The sequence below is a fragment of the Vicia villosa genome, linkage group LG5 (genome assembly GCF_029867415.1).
Source record: "Vicia villosa cultivar HV-30 ecotype Madison, WI linkage group LG5, Vvil1.0, whole genome shotgun sequence".
NCBI classification, from domain to species: Eukaryota; Viridiplantae; Streptophyta; class Magnoliopsida; order Fabales; family Fabaceae; genus Vicia; species Vicia villosa.
In genome coordinates, this window is record NC_081184.1 from 46940613 (window position 1) to 46962948 (window position 22336).

Below are 22336 nucleotides of genomic sequence, written 5' to 3' on the forward strand. Positions count from 1 at the left end.
CTGGAAATTAAGAGTCTCATATAATCATGGATTTTTATTTCAACAAATATCCTGACATATGAAATACTTAATTTTTAGAATTTTTCTTATACAGTAATTTGGCTTGCAGTTGAATTTATTCTTACGCAAACGCCAAATACTATTTATTACTTCACACATGCTATTTATTTATTTACAGATAAATAGTACTGACACAATTGGTACAGAGTTAAATCTTTTTGCAGGCGCAGAATCAGGAAACTCAGACTATACTGGTAACAGTCAGTCGACAGTCAAACTACTGGCAGTACAATTCTCAGTGTTTTGTACCATCAATAAAATCAATCTTTTACAATTCAAAATTCCAAGATTTTTGTTCTAGAATTCTTCTGAATATCACGCGATTAGCAGAGACTCAACACTGCACAAAAATCAGGTACGCTTAACTTTCTCCTACACAAACAGTCCCTGACTAGGGTTTTCTTGTTTTTACAGGAGAAACAAGTTTTTGAGACCTCAAATGGATTTCATGCACATCCATATATCTCAAAGTACCATCATACAAATTTTCAAACTTCAATTCACTCAGACGCACCGTCAGCAGCTCAAACAGTCAACAGACGACCCGTTTGACCAAAAAAGTCAACAAACAGTCAAAAATGAATTTTTTTTGTCAAAGTCCATATTTTGTCAAAGGATTCATCATTTGATCATTGGATGGTCATAATTCATCAAGGAAAGATCAAAAATCAACAAAACCCTAAGATTCAAAATTAGGGTTTTTGCCTGAAAAGTCAACTCAACTTTGACTGGTCATAACTCTCTCATCCTTCATCCAAAAAATTCAAACCAAAGCTCAGTTTGAAGGAAATTCAATTATATTTCAAATGCAATTGATCCCATGGTCATTTCATTCACCATTTGAAAAATATGACCAAAGACATTACAAGTCATTTTCAAAGTCAACAAAAAGACACTTTTTTCAAAAGGACACACAAGGAGCATCAAAAATCATTTTGACATGAGACCAAAGGAATTGGTTAGAGGACTCTTTGAGGTTTCCAAAAAGTGCAAGATCTCCTTCATATGACAAAAATTGAGGGATTTACACCTTGTTGAAGTTGGCTAAATTTTGGGAAAATGCATGAAACCAACATTGCTCAAAAATGTATTTTTTCCAAATGAGGCCAAGTTTTCATGGTTCAAACATCATTTCCATAATATTATGGGCCTCCCACGACCAAGACAAGGCCCATACCATTTTTATCCATTTTTTGGCATAATTTTATCTTATTTTAAGATTAAATTAAAAGGAAAAATGAATGGATAATGGTTAGCTTACAATCTAAGCATGACTCACCCAAGGAATCTCTGATTTTCTGCAGAGAATTGAAGAGCAAGGCAAGAGCATTGAAGAGAAGAAGACTTGGTCAACAATTCAAAGGTTTTTAATATAAAAAAAAATCAAGAATTCCACAAAGGCAACTAAAGGCTTCTTAGCTTCAATTCTAAGCACTTCAATGCCTATATATAGGCTACAATACTTCAGCAATGAAGGAGGAACGAATTCAGAATCAAACTCTTGCTTGTAATACATTTGTAACCTCTTAAAATATTCAAAGAATTTTGAAATTCGAATTCTAAGTTTAAGTTAGTTTCAATACAAAATAAACACTCAAACACGTTCCTTGAACTTCACTGAACCTATCCAGATCATTTGCAAGCTTTGAAACTCATTGAATCAAACACTACAGGTCACGATTTGTCCAAACTAAAACTGACTTGTATCTCATAACACAAGCATATCTAGCACGATGTAGACATATATTTGAACTTGGTGTGGTGTGTAGATCATTTCTGGAACTTTAATTGAGTTTTAGACGCTTACACACGAAGTTACCATTCTAGGGTTCATAATCTCAAAATTAGGGCTTTCTGAAATAGGCAAAATTAGAGGATCTAAGTGGTACCATTGAGTTCGTATGGATCAGACGAGTTGAATGGATAGGTCGCGCCAAATTTATTTTTACGTTTGACCCTATTCGCTATTTTGCAGGTTTAAGCATCATGTATTATAGCGCTTTTTTACAAAAGCGCTGTTATAAGTGTTGTCTGGAGGTTGAAGACGAAGACGTGTCTTCCCCCCATTGGTTCAGACGCGCGCGTGTTTTTTTTGAATTTGTCTCTGATTCTGTGCTTTGCAGGTGTAACTTTTACCACGTGCCTCAATGTCTGGACCATCTGATCTCATTTAATGAACCATCCAACGCCTCAGAATGAATCCTCATACCATGGACTCTCAGATTAATCACACATGATCATGTATCCTTTTATTTTCTATTTTATTTTAATTTTCTTTGCAAAATTAATTAAAAATAGTTTTAAAAATCCAAAAAATACACAAAAAATATTTTTAGACTTCTAAAATAATATATTATTTTCTGAAATAAAAATATTTTATTTTTCTTCAAAATTTCAATATTTTGCATAATTAATTAGTATATATTTATATATTTGCTTTTTAATTATTCTAACCAATCAAAAAATCATAAAAAAAATTGTTCTTTATATAAAATATTGTTTATATATTATAAACTAATTTTGTACATATTTTGAATAATTTTCTCTTTAAGTTTTAATTATTTGTATAATTATTTGCATAATTATGTTTTAATTAGCTTAATCAATTTCAAATCAATTTCAAAAATTCCAAAAAAATTAGTTTTGTTTTAAAATTAATTGACAAATATTTTGTACATATTTTAAACTTAATTTCTAGGTTTAAATCTATTTTCATCTTTTTTCTTCATTTTAATTTAATTAATCATGCATTAATTATAATTAAAATCAATCATAAAAAATCCAAAAACATGCCTTTTATTTTTCTTGCAATTTAAATTCCTAGATAAATGTATAGGATGTCAAATTCATGTAAATAGGCTAGTTTACATTTCCTGCACAATCGATGTAATAGCGTAGATTTACTTTCCGCACTTTACATTTCCGCATTTTAATTTCCAGCAAATATAAACTGCGTGTATGTCAAAGATAAAATTGAACCGTTAGATCACTAACTTCAAAGATAAAATATCTGAATCCAATCACAATCACACTTGCACCTCTTAAGGTAATCCCTTCTCATTCTTTTCAAAATCAAAGTCAAAATTCTACTGTTTCGAGTACAAAATCGAACCTTTTGTTTGTATCCGGTGAAAGGATAGATTTTTAAAGGAAATAAGGATAAAGACCTTACAACTCAGGGTAGACCTCCTAGTTTGCTTGCTCAAATCAAAACAAACAAAATTCTCATACACTGTTGTTTTTCAAAACAAAACTTTCCAAAAAGACAATATTTTGTATACATCCAAACACGGATCATTACAAAGTTAACGTTCTTTTCAAAACATCTTTCGAAAGATAAACAAACATTTTGTATACATCCGCACAAGGATCATTACAAAATTCAATTTACAAAGGTATTTGAAACCACATATGAGCATTCTAAAGCAATTGAAAAGTGATCGAAAAACAAGTGAGCTAAGCAAACTTAAGAGCCCATGGATAACCATGGATACAAAGGGTGCTAACACCTTCCCTTTGTATAACCTACCCCCTTACCCAGAATTTCTTAAAGGTCTTTTTTCTGTTTCTTTTATAAACCTTTCCTTAATTGGATAAAATAAAAGGTCGGTGGCGACTCTGTGAATTTTCAAAAAATGCGAAAGCATAAGCGATAAAAAAGAGTCAGTTCACGTATCTCTCCCGCTCAGAGGTATGGCCCGAAAAAAAAGGAGGTCCACAGAACTGGCGACTCTGCTGGGGAGATACTTTCAAAAAAACAAAATGTTTTCAAAAGGGGTTACCTTAAGAGAATAAATCACTTCGATGTTTTCAATTGTTTGACTTGATTGCTCTATTTTTCAAAGGTTTGTTTGGGTATTTTGCTTGTGTGGAAGATTCTAACCCGAATCTCGAGATACCTTAAGTATATGACAATAGACCAAGGAAACTGTACGGCATGTACCGATACGGTTGATCTGGTAGTCATCGTTAGTGCGATACTTTGGTTTATACTGATGTCCCTTGAAAACGATCAAGGAGTATATTAGGCTTCCGAAATGTCATTAAACACTAATTTGTCTTAGAACCTTTTTAGTTGAACTTGACTTGTGGCCTATTAAGTGGCTAGCTTTGAAATTGATCGAAGTTAGTTATCCTCGAGGAATATTTTGATCGGCCGCTCGAGCGCCGTATTGAGATGTTACTTCCAAGGATCATAGAACCCGAATACTATTCTAGGACAGGTTTTAACCAACTCAACTTCAGTGGGGAGGGTATCACCTATCAGCTCCATGCAAGCCTTTAAACCTAAGGCTATTGTTTGATTTGTTTTTGTGTGCCACATGTTTGCATCATAAGCATATCATTTTCTCACAAAACACTTCAAGGATCAAAGAGTTTACCTTTGTTTTTGCAGGTAATGGCTCCCGCCACCCGAGATTACATCCGAATCAACATCTCAACGGTACCATCTGAACTAAAAGACTTAGTGTCAGAATTCCCCAGGAATGTTCAATTCACCGAAAGGCATGGTCACCTACTCCATTTGGTTACCTCAAAATTTGAAGAAGACATGATACGGGTCCTGTTCCAGTTCTTTGACCCTGAACATCATTGCTTTACCTTTCCTGATTACCAGTTGGTACCCACTTTGGAAGAATTCTCTGAACTAATGGGATTGCCTGTTCGAAATCAATTACCTTTCACTGGTTTAGAAAGGATTCCAAAACCTGAAGTCATTGCTGCTGCTTTACATCTGCGAAAATCAGAAATCGAGTCCAATTGGGAAACAAAGAGTGGAGTTAAGGGTTTGCTTGCCAAGTTCTTGTTGGAAAAGGCTCGACTACTGCTAGAAAACAAAAGTTATCCAGCTTTTGAGGAAGTTATGGCACTTTTGATCTATGGGTTGGTTTTATTCCCAAATCCCGACCAGTTCATAAGTGTACACATCATCAACCTTTTCCTAATCCGTAACCCGGTACCAACATTGCTGGGAGACATTCTACATTCTCTACACACTCGTACCATGAAGAAACGAGGAACTCTCATGTGCTGTATACCACTACTGGCTAGGTGGTTTACATTTCATCTTCCCCGATCAGTGTTGAGAAATGAACAAAGAATGCAATGGTCTCGCAGGATTATGTCTTTGTCTCATTCAGATATCCGGTGGAACAACTTCTTTCAAAGAGACATTACTATCATTGATCATTGTGGAGAGTACCCTAATGTGCCACTCCTTGGCATCAAAGGAGGCATCACTTACAATCCCTCTTTAGCTCTACGCCAATTCGGATATGCAAGGAGCAACGGTCCTCATGACATGATTATCCGTGGCATTGTGTTTGATTACGAGAATGATTCTCATAGACACCGACGAAGGTTCATACATGCATGGGACAGTGTCTATAGAATAGAAAGCAAAACTTTGGGGCAATGGAATTCTATCCCTATGGAACCTTACCTCAGATGGGTCCGCACTCATGCTCAGAAACTCATTATGCCATATCCCGCTATTCTACCAGTGACTATTGAACCAGAGGTCGAAGGATACGAACCTCAAGTTATTCTGCACCCGGATATGCCAACTGACCTAGAAGAGTTGCAAAAATCTTGGGTTCAACTCAAAGAGGAAAGAGACACCTTCAAAGCACACTGTCAGGACTATGAGAGAAGGATATTGGAGCTCACCGGACAGCTTCAAGAAGAACAGCAGATCAACACATTCCTGGGGGCAAAGAGAAAGCGTCCAAGGGAGACCTGAAGGATCATTTATTTTATTTCTGTCTTGTAAGCCCAAATGAGGCAAAGAAAAAAGAATAAATTGATTAACTAACGTTTGTTTCTTCTTTAACAAATCTAAACTCTAAGATCCTTGAAACATTGCACACACATTTCATTTCATGCATTGCATATACATTTCATACATTGCATTCATTTACATTGCATATACATTTCATTCATATACATTGCATCCATCATACACATTGCGTAACAGGTTCTCATGACGGATTTCTCATCTCCTCGCTGTTTATTTCAGTCAGAAGAGATGGAATCTGAGACAAGCATCAAGAATCTCGAAGCACAGAATGCCCAAGTTCAAGTGGCAATTCTGGAACTGGCAAAGGGGCAACAAGAACTGAAAGCCCTGATAATCAAGAAGAAAAAGAAGCCCAAAGGATCTGTAGGCTTGAGTCACCTGAAAAGGAAGATCAAAATCCCAGTCAAAAAGTTCAAAAAGCCACCGATCCCTGAAACAGTCGGTGATGATGAACAAGAAGACAATCAAAGCAACCAGGGTTCTGCTAAACCCTCTCTCTCTTCAAATGAAGAAGATGATCATTCTGGGGACGAACCGGATGATGACAAATACCAACAGCTGGAAGACCGTATGAAAGCTATGGAGATACAAAAAGTACCTGGTTTAGATTTCAATGATCTGGGGCTCATCTCGGATGTTGTTATCCCTCCAAAATTCAAAGTTCCTGTCTTTGCAAAATATGATGGAGTTTCTTGCCCGAAACTACATCTGAGATCCTATGTGAGGAAGATACAACCTCATACAACAGATAACAAATTGTGGATTCACTTCTTCCAAGAAAGTCTGTCGGGTACACAACTCGAGTGGTACTACCAGCTGGAAAATACCAAGGTTCATACTTGGGAAGAATTAGCTGCTGCTTTTTACAAACAGTACCAATACAATGCTGATCTTGCGCCAACCCGTACTCAACTAAGGGGCATGTCTATGGGACCAAAAGAAAGTTTCAAAGGATATGCACAAAAGTGGAGAGATATGGCTGGAAGGGTTCAACCACCCTTATCTGATCGCGAACTAGTCGACATGTTCATGGGCACTTTAACTGGCCCTTTCTATAGCCATTTGCTGGGAAGCTCATCATCAGGTTTCACTGACCTGATACTGACCGGAGAACGTGTCGAAAGTGGCATTCAAAATGGAAAAATTCAAATAGGTTCCTCCTCTGGTACTACAAAAAGGCCCATCAGCGGGAGAAATGAGGTCAATGCAACACAAATTCAGAAAAGTCGCAAAAGTGAGCAGCATCAATCTGTAGGGGCAGTTCTGATCTCCACATCTGCACCTCAAAAAGATCAACAGCCAAAATATACGCATCGACCAGATGCACCAAGAAGAAATTTCACCAGAATCAACATGCCAATCTCTCAGGCATTGCAGCACTTGCTAAAAGCAGATCTGATCACATTAAAAGGTCCTCCAAAGAATGTCAACACTTCCTCTCCGAATTATCGCCCTGATGCAACATGTGCCTATCACTCAAACTTTCCAGGACATGACGCAGATCACTGCTGGGCCTTGAAAAATAAAATACAAGATATGATAGATGCTGGGGAAATTGAGTTCGATCCTCCAGAAACTCCAAATGTCATCACTGCACCTATGCCAAAGCATGACAAAACTGTTAACGCTATCCTGGACACTGTTTACATCTATGATGTGAACGAATTATCAACTCCACTCTGCGAAGTCAAAGGAAAGCTAATCCGAGCTGGTTACTTCCCAGGATGTGACCCCGACTGCTTTTACTGCTCCTGCCTGCCCAATGGTTGTGAAAATCTGAGGATGGGAATTCAAAAATGGATGGATCGCCGTATCATTATGTTTGAGAGGCTCCCTTCTATGGACGTGCTGTGCGAAGTCTTTGCAAACGGGATGAGAATAGAGGATGCCTCAGTGATCTCCAGCTTACCATTCAAAATCTCTGCCAAGGCTCCATTCAAAATTTCTGCTACACTCAAAGTGGCATCAGTAGTCATTGCTAGTCCAACTCCATTTCCATACTCCTCAGACAAAGCTGTCCCATGGGGATACGACACTAATGTTTACGTTCATGGAGTTAAGCAGGGTACCTCGACTGAAGAGGCCGCAAAGTTAACTACTCCAACTGTGGGTAATATTGTGGGTACCAGCAAGATCACGAGAAGTGGAAGAATCTTTTCACCAGAAATTTCTCCAAATGTTGCTGCTGGTCCAGTCCGAGTCCCAGTTCCTAATCAAGATAACAACGCTCGCGGCAAAGAGCCACAAGTTGAACAAGTTCAAACCCCGGTGGAGATCACTGCTGAGGATCCATCAAAGCAAGAAATGGAGGAAATATTGAAAATCATCTGCAAGAGTGATTACAATATTGTTGAGCAACTGGGGCACACCGCTTCAAAAATCTCAATGCTATCCCTGCTAAAATATTCAGAAGCCCATGCCAAAGCTCTGATGAAGTTCCTTAAAGCTGCGCATGTGCCCCAAGAGATCTCAGTCGACCAATTTGAGAATTGTGTTGCCAATCTAACCGTGAGCAATGGTCTCGGTTTCTCTGATGTGGATCTAACCCCTGCTGGAAAAAATCACAACAAAGCCCTACATATCTCCATTGAATGTAATGGCACCACTCTATCTCATGTGCTAGTAGATAACGGTTCTTCTTTGAACGTGTTGCCGAAAACAGTACTAGAAAAGCTTGACTTCGAAGGAATTGTGTTACAACCAAGTGATGTTGTGGTAAGAGCCTTTGACGGGTCAACAAGAACGGTATACGGAAAAGTGAATCTCCCAATCAGAGTGGGTTCTCAGATCTTTGATTCTATCTTTTACGTAATGGAAATTCACCCAGCCTACTCCTGTTTACTTGGACGTCCTTGGATACATGGGGCAAACGCTGTAACTTCTACCCTGCATCAGAAGTTAAAATATCCAGTAAAAGGAAAGATTGTCACAGTCTATGGCGAAGAGGAATATGTGGTTAGTCACCTAAGCAATTCCAAATATGTTGAGTTGGAGGACGAATTCATCGAAACTCCATGCCAATCATTTGAGGTGGTCTCCCCAGATGTCTCTACCACCAAGCATATTCCTGCTACTCCAACTACAACTATGGCTTCTCTCAAAGATGCCAAAGCCATGATTGAACAGGGTGATTGCACAGTATGGGGACAGCTTCCCGATATACCCTACAAGTCTGACAAGCTAGGCCTGGGCTATGATAGTGAAAATCAAAAGAATGATCAAGGTCCTCGTTCTGGAGGATTAATGTCACACTTCGTCAGCCAAGAAGTAAACGCTATTGAAGATGAAGGAGTGTTCTTGAACCATATCATTCAGCCATATCCAGATGAGATTCCACCCATTTCCATGGGAATGTGGGATGCTGTGGGAGAACCAAATGGCGGGTATAATTATCAGTATACCACACCTCAGAATTCTTATATTGCTTTGGAAGACATTACCCCGACTGGATGGGGTGATCAAATTGGAAATGACGAAAGTTTCACAAGTCCCGTCACTGAGCAATATCAAAATCCACCCAAAGAAGTATGGGACACGCTAGGAGAACCCAGCGGCAAATATGACTATATGGTGAAATACTCCGCTCCTCCGAGCTCACAAATTGCTATGGAGGACATTGTCCCAACTGGATGGGATGAACAGTACGATGACAATTTCGCTCTTGAAAAAGCCAGGGAAATACCAAATAACGAGGGTTGCTTTCTGTCAGCATACACTCCTCATCAGGATGCACAAGTCTCTATTCAAAACATCATCCCGACTGCATGGGACGGCCTTATCGAGCATCTCGCTCAGCCAACAGAGATATCTCAGCCTGGGCTCTCGTATCCAGCAGAGTATATCCCTTATCCCGAAGGATCACCGGCTCATTTTCCCACTAATGAAATCAATGCTGTGGAAGATGAAGAAGACAACTGCAACTGGAACAGCTGGATACTCCCTGCTCACAACAGTGGATTGAACAACTGGAAAGCTGAGGATGTGATCTCCTTTGACCAGGAGTAAATGCCATTTCCTGTTTTCTTTGTGTATATTGTGCAAAGATAAAAATGGTTCCTGAACAATCGAACCATGAGCTTGAAAGCCGTGTGCCTTAGCACACTGGTCCTTCTATAAGGGCTTATCATATCATGATCATGTGCATTCAATAAAATCATGGGACGCTTGCATATTTAAATTTTGTGATCCTTTTTCTTTCTTTCTTCGCTTTCAAATAGCTATGTTTTTCTTCACACACACTCACATAACTAACATGCAGATTCACATACACTCTGGATCCAGTCAACAACGATTCTGCTATTGCCCGTCATGACTTTGAAAGTCCGATCTACCAAACTGAGGACGAAAGTGAGGAAGATTGTGAAGTGCCAAGAGAAATTGCAAGGCTGCTAGAACAAGAAGACAAGGCCATACAGCCTCACGAGGAGCCAATTGAGGTCATCAACTTGGGCAGCAACGAAGAAAAGAAAGAAGTCAAAATAGGGGCTGATTTAGAACACAGCATCAAGCAAAGACTGATTCAAATGCTGCGAGACTACGTCGAGATATTCGCCTGGTCCTATGAAGATATGCCAGGCCTTGACACAGACATTGTAGTTCATCGCCTGCCAATCAAAGAAGGTAGCATTCCAGTCAAACAGAAACTACGAAGGAGTAGGCCTGATATGTCAAAAAAGATCAAAGACGAGGTTGAAAAACAGTTCAATGCCGGATTCCTAAAAGTTGTAAGTTATCCTCCTTGGATAGCTAACATCGTGCCTGTACCTAAAAAAGACGGGAAAGTCAGAATGTGCGTGGACTACAGAGATCTGAACCGGGCAAGCCCCAAAGATGATTTCCCTTTACCACACATCGATGTACTGGTTGACAATACCGCACAATGCAAGGTATTCTCCTTTATGGACGGATTCTCAGGGTACAATCAAATCAAGATGGCACCCGAAGACATGGAAAAAACAACCTTCACAACACCCTGGGGAACCTTTTGTTACAAAGTAATGCCCTTTGGTCTGAAAAACGCAGGAGCAACCTATCAACGTGCAATGGTAGCGCTATTTCATGATATGATTCATCAAGAAATAGAGGTGTATGTCGATGACATGATTGCAAAATCCAACACCGAGGAAGAACATCTGGGTCATTTACACAAGTTGTTTGACAGACTCAAGAAATACAAGTTGCGACTGAACCCAAATAAGTGTACCTTTGGAGTAAGATCCGGCAAACTCTTAGGTTTCATCGTCAGCAGCAAAGGTATTGAGGTTGATCCCGCCAAGGTTAAAGCCATTCAAGAAATGCCTATACCTCGTACCGAGAAACAAGTCAGAGGATTCTTGGGACGTCTAAATTACATCGCCCGATTTATTGCCCACATGACTACTACTTGTGTGCCGATCTTCAAACTGTTGAAGAAAGATCAAGTGGAAAGGTGGAATGACAAATGCCAGTTAGCCTTTGACAAAATCAAAGAATATCTCCAAAAACCTCCAATCTTGTTGCCACCTGTGGAAGGCAGACCTCTGATAATGTACCTAACTGTGTTAGAAGACTCAATGGGGTGTGTACTAGGACAACATGACGAATCCGGCCGAAAGGAGCACGCAATCTACTATCTTAGCAAAAAGTTTACCGATTGTGAAACAAGATACTCACTACTCGAAAAAACTTGTTGTGCCTTAGCTTGGGCGGCTCGCCGACTAAGACAGTACATGCTAAATCACACCACTTTCCTAATCTCCAAGATGGATCCCATCAAATACGTGTTCGAAAAACCTGCTCTCTCTGGAAGAATAGCGAGATGGCAAATGATCTTAACAGAATATGACATTCAATACACTTCACAAAAAGCAATCAAAGGAAGTGTGGTAGCTGATCATCTGGCTCATCAAGCAGTGGATGATTATCAAGCATTGAACTTTGACTTCCCAGACGAAGACATTATGCTAGTCAATGACTACAAACAACCAGGACCAGAAGAAGGACCCGAGCCAGGATCCCGGTGGACTATGGTTTTTGACGGAGCTTCTAATGCACTTGGCAATGGCATCGGAGCTGTGATCATTTCCCCCGCAGGAGGTCATACACCATTCACTGCCAGGTTATGCTTCAATTGCACTAACAATATAGCCGAATACGAAGCATGTATTCTGGGTCTTAAAGCTGCAATCGATCTAAGAATCAAATTCCTGGAAGTCTACGGAGACTCGGCCTTGGTAATCTACCAAGTCAAAGGGGAATGGGACACGAAGCACCCGAATCTAATTCCTTACAAAGAATATGTGCTGAGTTTGATTCCTTACTTCGAAGAAATCACTTTCGAACACATCCCACGCGAGGAAAATCAACTAGCTGATGCTTTAGCTACCATGTCATCCATGTTCAAAGTCAGGTGGGACAACGAGGCGCCTATGATCACCATTTACAGGCAAGATGAACCATCATATTGCAATGAGATCAATACCGAAGGAACAGAAGAAAAACCATGGTTCCATGAAGTAAAAAGATATCTCGAAGCTCAGGAGTACCCTGAAGGGGCATCCATTAACGACAGAAAGTTTCTAAGGAGATTTGCTGCCAAATTCTTTCTAAGCAATGGAACCCTATACAAACGCAACCATGACTCGACTTTACTTCGCTGTGTAAACAAGAAGGAAGCAGAACAGATCATGGAAGAAATACACAATGGTGCCTTCGGTACTCATTCCAGTGGACATACAATGGCTAAAAAGATCCTGAGAGCAGGTTATTACTGGTCTACCATGGAAACAGACTGCCATCATCACTCCCGAACATGTCACAAATGCCAGATATACGCTGACAAAGTACATGTACCTCCAGTTCCATTAAGCGTCCTGACGGCTCCTTGGCCTTTTGCAATGTGGGGTATTGATATGATTGGAGAAATCAAACCTACTGCCTCCAACGGACATCGCTTTATCCTGGTCGCTATTGACTACTTCACAAAGTGGGTAGAAGCAGCTTCATTTGCTTCTGTTACCAAGAATGTGGTGGCCCGGTTCATCAAATACAATCTCATTTGTCGGTACGGCATCCCTGAACGGATTATCACGGACAATGGCACAAATCTAAACAACAGAATGATTACTGAACTTTGCACACAGTTCAAGATCAAACATCATAATTCTTCTCCATATCGACCAAAGATGAACGGCGCGGTGGAAGCTGCCAACAAGAACATCAAGAAAATCATACAAAAAATGACAGTAACCTACAAAGACTGGCATGAGATGTTACCTTTTGCTCTTCATGGTTATCGCACATCTGCGCGTACTTCAACAGGGGCAACTCCATTCTCCTTAGTCTATGGCATGGAGGCAGTTCTTCCAATTGAAATTCAGATTCCTTCCCTAAGGATTATGAAAGAAGCCAATCTAGACGAAGACGATTGGATTCAAACACGGTTGGACCAGATAAACTTGATTGATGAGAAAAGGCTCGCAGCTATTTGTCATGGTCAGCTATACCAAAAGCGTATGATCAAAGCCTTCAACAAAAAAGTCAAAAGTCAAGCATACCAAACTGGTGGCTTGGTTGTCAAACGTATCATCTTACCACAAGGTGATCCCAGAGGCAAATGGACTCCCACCTACGAGGGACCATTCATAATCAAGAAAATATTCTCCGGCGGAGCCATGTTGCTTACCACCATGGATGGCGAGGATTTCCCACACCCTGTGAATGCTGACATCGTCAAAAAGTACTTCGCTTAAAAAGAAAAACAGCTCGCTAAGTTGAAAACCTGAAAGGGCAACTTAGGCAAAAAATGAGCGTCTCGGTGGATTGAGAACCCGAAAGGGCGGTCTAGGCAAAAATTAGAGACTAAACGAATACTATCCCGGTAGGCTGAAAACCTGAAAGGACAGCCTAGGCAAAAGTTAGGGAATGAAGCATACAACTATGTTCCGTTCAGCTGCCTACTCACCATCAAGATTCAACACCTCAAAGACACCGATCAGTCCAATCACTTTCTTCCAACAAGTGAGGGATGAGATGCTCGAAGACAGATTGGCAATAGCAGAGTTGAAACTTGACTGGATTGTTTTCACATAGCTATTTATCTTTATAAATATTTTCCAAAACTTTATGACAGTTTCCTACTTCTAGGATTGTTGTCTCCCTGTGCTAATCAGCCTATCATGGCTCTTTTTCAAAAATCAATGCAGCTTAGGCTCAAAAATCATTATTTTCACTTTTTCTGTTTTGAATACGTAAACGTCCCAATGATAATTCTGAATGAACATGTGCATTTGAATATGATTGATGTTTACCAGGAAAAACAGGAATAGCATTCAGGAAATGTCCCAATTATCTGGACATCATTCCATCAGAAGAAAATCCCCAAGAGAAGCGCATTTCTCAGCAAATTCCTCAAAAAGATTTTCTCTTCAAAAGAAGTCTTATCCCCCAGCAGGGTTGTTCCAGATTACTATCTTCAGAAGGTGTGATCCCCGCACCCGGACTTGGTCAGATAGTGCATCGGAGGATTATGCATCTTCCTTATTCCCATTTGAAAGGGCATCAGAACTTCCAGCTACCTTTCATTCCCAAGTGATAGTCAAAGATCCTTCAACAGAGTACCATGGTTCTCAAAGAATTTCCCCAGCCGAGGGTACTCAAACAAGACAAAAGATCATCAACAATCACAATATAGTCATATTCAGATGACTGACGGAAATTTATTTTCCCAAATAGAAGCTTGACATCACATTCATACATCATACATCATATTCATACATCATACATCACACATTCATATTCACATTCATATTCATATATCACACATTCATACTCATACATCGCACATTCATATTCACATTCATATTCACATTCATACATCATACATCATACATCATACATCATGCGCATATTCATACACAACATCACATGCATATTTCTCCAGGAATATCTCACATTACATGCATCATAAACATTGCATATCACTAACTTGATTTTTCAGGTAGACGGATATCTTCAACAAAGATGTTCTCAATCACATGCAGTGTTCACCTGAATTCCATGAACGGTTCTCTCAGATATAATCAAGCCGAAGATTCATTCTGATCACTTACCAACTCAAAAACAGACATTGCAGATCTAAAGTCGATACCTCAGACGGTTCCAGAACGATCTAGCATCACAGATCAAAGTCGATACCTCAGACGGTTCCAGAACGATCTAACATTGCAGATCTAAAGTTGATACCTCAGACGGTTCCAGAACGATCTAACATCACAGATCTAAAGTTGATACCTCAGACGGTTCCAGAACGATTTAACATCACAGATCTAAAGTTGATACCTCAGACGGTTCAAGAACGATCTAACATCAAAGATCTAAAGCTGATACCTCAGACGGTTCCACAATGATCAAAATCTAAAGTGGAAAAACTTTGGACAAGTTCCGTAGCAATCATCCTCCTAGACTTAAAGCGGTAACCTTGGACGGTTCCGAAACAGTCAATACAAAGACTTTCAAATCCTTCATCAAGATATAATCAACGGATTCATTCTGATGAACAAACCATCAACACATTTACCAGGTGGCCTCTGAAAGCCCATCTCAGGTAATGTTTCAATCTGCCAACAACGTTTCGCAGACGACATTCAAATGCAACTTCCAACATCTCTTCTGATCAAGGTAAGTGCAAATTTTCAGGGCATCTAAATATTCAATCATCTTCTACCTTCAGATTTCAGACAATCTCTTCAAGTTTAAGAAGATTGAATAGGGGCAACTGTTATACCCCAAAATTTGCCCGCATCTTTTTTCAAGAAAACTCCAATCTGGAAATTAAGAGTCTCATATAATCATGGATTTTTATTTCAACAAATATCCTGACATATGAAATACTTAGTTTTTAGAATTTTTCTTATACAGTAATTTGGCTTGCAGTTGAATTTATTCTTACGCAAACGCCAAATACTATTTATTACTTCACACATGCTATTTATTTATTTATTTACAGATAAATAGTACTGACACAATTGGTACAGAGTTAAATCTTTTTGCAGGCGCAGAATCAGGAAACTCAGACTGTACTGGTAACAGTCAGTCGACAGTCAAACTGCTGGCAGTACAATTCTGAGTGTTTTGTACCATCAATCAAATCAATCTTTTACAATTCAAAATTCCAAGATTTTTGTTCTAGAAGTCTTCTGAATATCACGCGATTAGCAGAGACTCAACACTGCACAAAAATCAGGTACGCTTAACTTTCTCCTACACAAACAGTCCCTGACTAGGGTTTTCTTGTTTTTACAGGAGAAACAAGTTTTTGAGACCTCAAATGGATTTCATGCACATCCATATATCTCAAAGTACCATCATACAAATTTTCAAACTTCAATTCACCCAGACGCACCGTCAGCAGCTCAAACAGTCAACAGACGACCCGTTTGACCAAAAAAGTCAACAGACAGTCAAAAATGAATTTTTTTGTCAAAGTCCATATTTTGTCAAAGGATTCATCATTTGATCATTGGATGGTCATAATTCATCAAGGAAAGATAAAAAATCAACAAAACCATAAGATTCAAAATTAGGGTTTTTGCCTGAAAAGTCAACTCAACTTTGACTGGTCATAACTCTCTCATCCTTCATCCAAAAAATCCAAATCAAAGCTCAGTTTGAAGGAAATTCAATTATCTTTCAAATGCAATTAATCCCATGGTCATTGCATTCACCATTTGAAAAATATGACCAAAGACATTACAGGTCATTTTCAAAGTCAACAAAAAGACACTTTTTTCAAAAGGACACACAAGGAGCATCAAAAATCATTTTGACATGAGACCAAAGGAATTGGTTAGAGGACTCTTTGAGGTTTCCAAAAAGTGCAAGATCTCCTTCATATGACAAAAATTGAGGGATTTACACCTTGTTGAAGTTGGCTAAATTTTGGGAAAATGCATGAAACCAACATTGCTCAAAAATGTATTTTTTCCAAATGAGGCCAAGTTTTCATGGTTCAAACATCATTTCCATAATATTATGGGCCTCCCACGACCAAGACAAGGCCCATACCATTTATATCCATTTTTTGGCATAATTTTATCTTATTTTAAGATTAAATTAAAAGGAAAAATGAATGGATAATGGTTAGCTTACAATCTAAGCATGACTCACCCAAGGAATCTCTGATTTTCTGCAGAGAATTGAAGAGCAAGGAAAGAGCATTGAAGAGAAGAAGACTTGGTCAACAATTCAAAGGTTTTTAATATAAAAAAATCAAGAATTCCACAAAGGCAACTAAAGGCTTCTTAGCTTCAATTCTAAGCACTTCAATGCTTATATATAGACTACAATACTTCAGCAATGAAGGAGGAACGAATTCAGAATCAAACTCTTGCTTGTAATACATTTGTAACCTCTTAAAATATTCAAAGAATTTTGAAATTCGAATTCTAAGTTTAAGTTAGTTTCAATACAAAATAAACACTCAAACACGTTCCTTGAACTTCACTGAACCTATCCAGATCATTTGCAAGCTTTGAAACTCATTGAATCAAACACTACAGGTCACGATTTGTCCAAACTAAAACTGACTTGTATCTCATAACACAAGCATATCTAGCACGATGTAGACATATATTTGAACTTGGTGTGGTGTGTAGATCATTTCTGGAACTTTAATTGTGTTTTAGACGCTTACACACGAAGTTACCATTCTAGGGTTCATAATCTCAAAATTAGGGCTTTCTGAAATAGGCAAAATTAGAGGATCTAAGTGGTACCATTGAGTTCGTATGGATCAGACGAGTTGAATGGATAGGTCGCGCCAAATTTATTTTTACGTTTGACCCTATTCACTATTTTGCAGGTTTAAGTGTAACACCCCATTTCTACCCGGAAAATATATATAAATCAGAGTTTTCAAAATTTCTCAATAAACAAATGAGGCGTCACATAATAAAAACAAAACAAATCAACTCGTCGCATAAAGCGGATACATAGCACCTTTGAAACAGAATAACTCATTTTATTAAAACACAGCGGAATCACTTAAACAAGTATTCAATAAAATATATTCAGTTAACTTATCATTTTGTTCAACCAAGATATCACAATTAAACAACAACATCATGAATGACATAAATCGTTCCCCCGAGAGTGCTACGTATCAGAGCGACAACCGACTCGAGTAGCGGCAACTAAATCTTCATACTTGAATACCTGCACGTTACCAATATAAAGGCAACGGCGAAACAAGAGATAAGGGTGAGATATCAAATCATATAAGTGGGCATATGATAAATTGCATGCTAGGATTCAGACATATAAAATCATCACATCACAAGTATCAATAGCTACTATACACATCATACTTCTACAGTTCATTAATCTCACATACTTTTCATCACACAACAAGTCATAATCATGTAAATAGTATCATCTAATAAATTTCACATATTCAAGTAAGCACAAAATTCAATAGTATAATACTCAAAAGATTCAATACTATTATCCTAAATATATACACAATCCATCATTATCACATATTCACACGTTTAACCAATTATATATCAAAACATCACCAATTTCAATTATCACATCTCATGTACACATGACAATCACATAAATGCATATATTCAAACATCACTTAACCTCAATGTGACTCAATGCAAGACATGTGACTCTATGCATGTGGTACCCAATGTGGACCCAAAGTTCCACCGCTTCCGATTCATATAGAATCTAGTCACGCTTCAGATCCGGACAAGATCAAAGCCACCAAATGTAAACATATAGTTTACCGCTTTCCGAATTCACTCTAGAATCCAAGCCTCGCTTATGTTTCAAAGCAAACCACCTTTGTTTCAAGGCATCCATGATATGAATGTATGTACAATGTTAATCAAACATATGCAATTAAGATCATCTCTACCATCTTAATATTTAGCATATCACAATAATTCAACTCGGTGAATTATCCACCAATTGTACACAACATTCACAACACATACATATCATTCACATATAAAAGGTCAATTAATCAATTACGATTCACAAAATCCAATTAACACTAGTAACCATACTATCTCATGTTAATTCTCATTTTGCCAATTATATATGAACATACACATTTAAAATCAAGCAATTAATCATTAAAATTAATGCTATCCAACCACCCACAGAGAATCAATATCAAAACAACATCATTGACATAATAATATATATTTCTCAACATACATATTCAATCGAAACACAATTACAGATAAATTCTCAAAATATCGTAATTTACCGACAAACCAAATAGTTAATCTAATTCCAAATTATATTCTAATCAATTAAACACATTGAAATTAATTCAACTATTAATTTAATCAACCAATTAATAATCACACTATATTAATTTAATTCACTTCTATTTCTACTCCATTTCCAATTTTCTAGCATTCTATTGCTCAAGACCATTTTTATTAAAAAGAATATCGCGCTAGCTTTCTAACGCCTCGAACGGAGACTCAAACGGAGTTACGGTTCAAAAGATATGAATTGTTAAAGTTCCAATAAAAAAACAAACACCGACGTTATACACTGACAACTCTAAACATGTCAGAATTACTCAAAACAAATAAAAATATGACTCTTAATAATTCAAAACAACTCTGACAACTTATTGTCGACTCTAACAACTCTATTGACAACTCTATTGACAATTCTATTAAATTATTATAATTTATTTATAAAGAATATTTAAATTAAAACCCAATTTCAGCCGATTATTAAAATATCACAATTTCAATAAAATAACACCACCACGTTAATCTACTAATTAAACTTAGCTACCACGTAAATTTTCATCAAATTCCGGACAACTAATTATACCGCTTAATTCGGCTATTTCGATCAAACAAAGACTATTTTACAATTATTAGTTTTATATTACACACTTCCTATTCTACTGTTTCTAATTACAATTCACTTCTTAATTAAGTCGATTTACCTTGTATCATACCACTTTATATGTTTCCTTTAATAACAAAATGCAAAACATGAAACAGACTAGGCATATATAGGAACAGCAAGCAACCGAATACAGACAGTATATACATTGAAAATGCATAAAATAAAATATTAAGTCTAACTGGGTTACTTCATTCTCACTATATCTCATTTCATAATTTATGTTTCAAGATATATAACCAATCTATTTATCTTATTATTTTAATAAGTCTGTGACTATTGTTTTCTTTACAAGGAGATTTCTATTATAGGTCTCATTAGTGAAGATGGAGACATGACAGGTTTTGTGCCGCCAGCCATGACTCACATTCAATTCCAAGGCTCACGCTTAATGACGGCAACAAAACAGAATCATACAACCATTAACACAAATAGTAACAACCAGCAACGGCAACGGCATAAACACAGTTTTCAATTTCCAGAAAATAAGTTAACAGGGCAATATCAAACAACAATAATAAACAGATTCAGCAAAACAAATGCAATAAATCTACACCCCCAATTCCCCACATACAATTGTTCATGAGCCCCATTATAGGAAGAGAACCCCACCCTTACCTTATTCAATTTGAGGCAACTTGTTGGGTCTCCGATTTGGCACCATGGATGGAAGTTTCTAAGCTTTGCTAATCCTCTCCACAACTTGCCTCTTCTCTTCAAATCTTGTCTTCTCCAAAAATGACAACTTCATTTCTCATCTCTAAAACCCTAATTAATATTCCAATTGGGCTTAATCTTTAAATCCTCTCTTTATTTAATATCCTCCAAAATCAATTTAGGCCCAATAAGAGATATAACTCAAATAATCAATTATATCACTTATAATAATAATTCCTTCAATATAATAATTCCGACTTATAAATAATATTATTCTTAATATTATTTTCCGACTATCCGACTTCAATTTATATAATTCCAAATGTGCCCTTAAATAACACCGACAATCCAAATTTGACCAATATATCATATTTTCGGTCTAATCTTAATTACTCAAAAAATTCTCAAAACTTCAAATATTATTCCAATAATATTTCTAATACTGAAAATATCAAAACTCTTGATTAAATATCGATCCGCTATCCCGAACTAATACCAACTAAATTGTCTCAAAATACGAAAACTTCACTAAACACTCTGAACGTTTAGATTAAGCGAATAATCGAATTTCCGGGCGTTACAACTCTCCCCCACTTAGAATATTTTCGTCCTCGAAAATCTACTTGACAACACCATCGCAACCAAATCTCGTATCCAATTCTCAGATATCCAAATCGCGTTTGGTAACACTTCAATCACTACCTCTTCGTCAAAACAACGATTCTCCTAAACACAAAGACATTACAGCTCTTACCAGTTTTGCAATAATCAACGACTCAATGCAGCATCCTGGCTCATCGCACTTATTCCAACAGTCTATCAATCCAAACATCAAGATAACTCCACTTCACAGTCTTTTGACATATTGTCTCTCACTTCTTACAAGTCGTATAACAACAGTGCAACACAATGATTCTGCTGCACAACTCTGATAGTTCTTCTTTAAGTCACTGCCTTGTTAAAACTCCGTCAACTGTATGGTTCACAAATTTTCAATCCAACGCTGACTTTCCTTAATACTCATTTTTGCATCGTTGTTTTACCGTTACTTCCAAATCTTTCCCTTACGACATTCACTTGTACAATACTTACTGCTCTGAATTGTTCATTTCGTCCAACTCTTACTCAACCACTCCTCTCATCAAGTTACACAAACTTGGTGAGCGACTACCTTCGCGACGTAACATCAATACTCTTTCTCTACTATTAAGATAGCAAGACAGATCTATAACATTCAGTACGATTGTCATCTACCATTAACAATGGATTGAGGGTGATCAGTTCCCCAATTTGTCAATTAGTATTCGACAATCATAGTGGAGTATAAACTGTCATTACTTCGTAATAGCGTCATTTCCGAATTCTCACTCGAGTCCATTAACACGTCATAATCCAATAATTCACTTTGGGTTCTTACAATTCCCACAACTTCCTACTCATTATATCTTGTCGATGAGACACCAACGTCCAAACATAATACAAAAGTCTGATTCATAATCACTTAGCATCACACAATTTGTTTTGTCTCAACCGAAGTCCTCCTCACGATAAACTAGCAATAGAAATTCCGGACAGTCCTTCTTTTATACACACCGCCACTTTTGGCATCCCAAATACGACTTCTATCATCCCTAAGTCTGACTTTTTCTTCACTACTACTTCATCCTTCCTTAAAATTCATCAGTACTCAAATCATTTTTAATACCGAACATCTCGTTCTCTCATCTTAATCATCAACAACAAGTTCTGCTTAACTTCGCTTCAGACATTTGCGGTAATAACCATTCTTATTCAACATGCTTACACATTTCCATAAGGTAGAATACAACTTCACCTCTTCATAGGTTCAAACAGTACGTCCAACTGATACTCGAAACCCAAGATACAAATCTC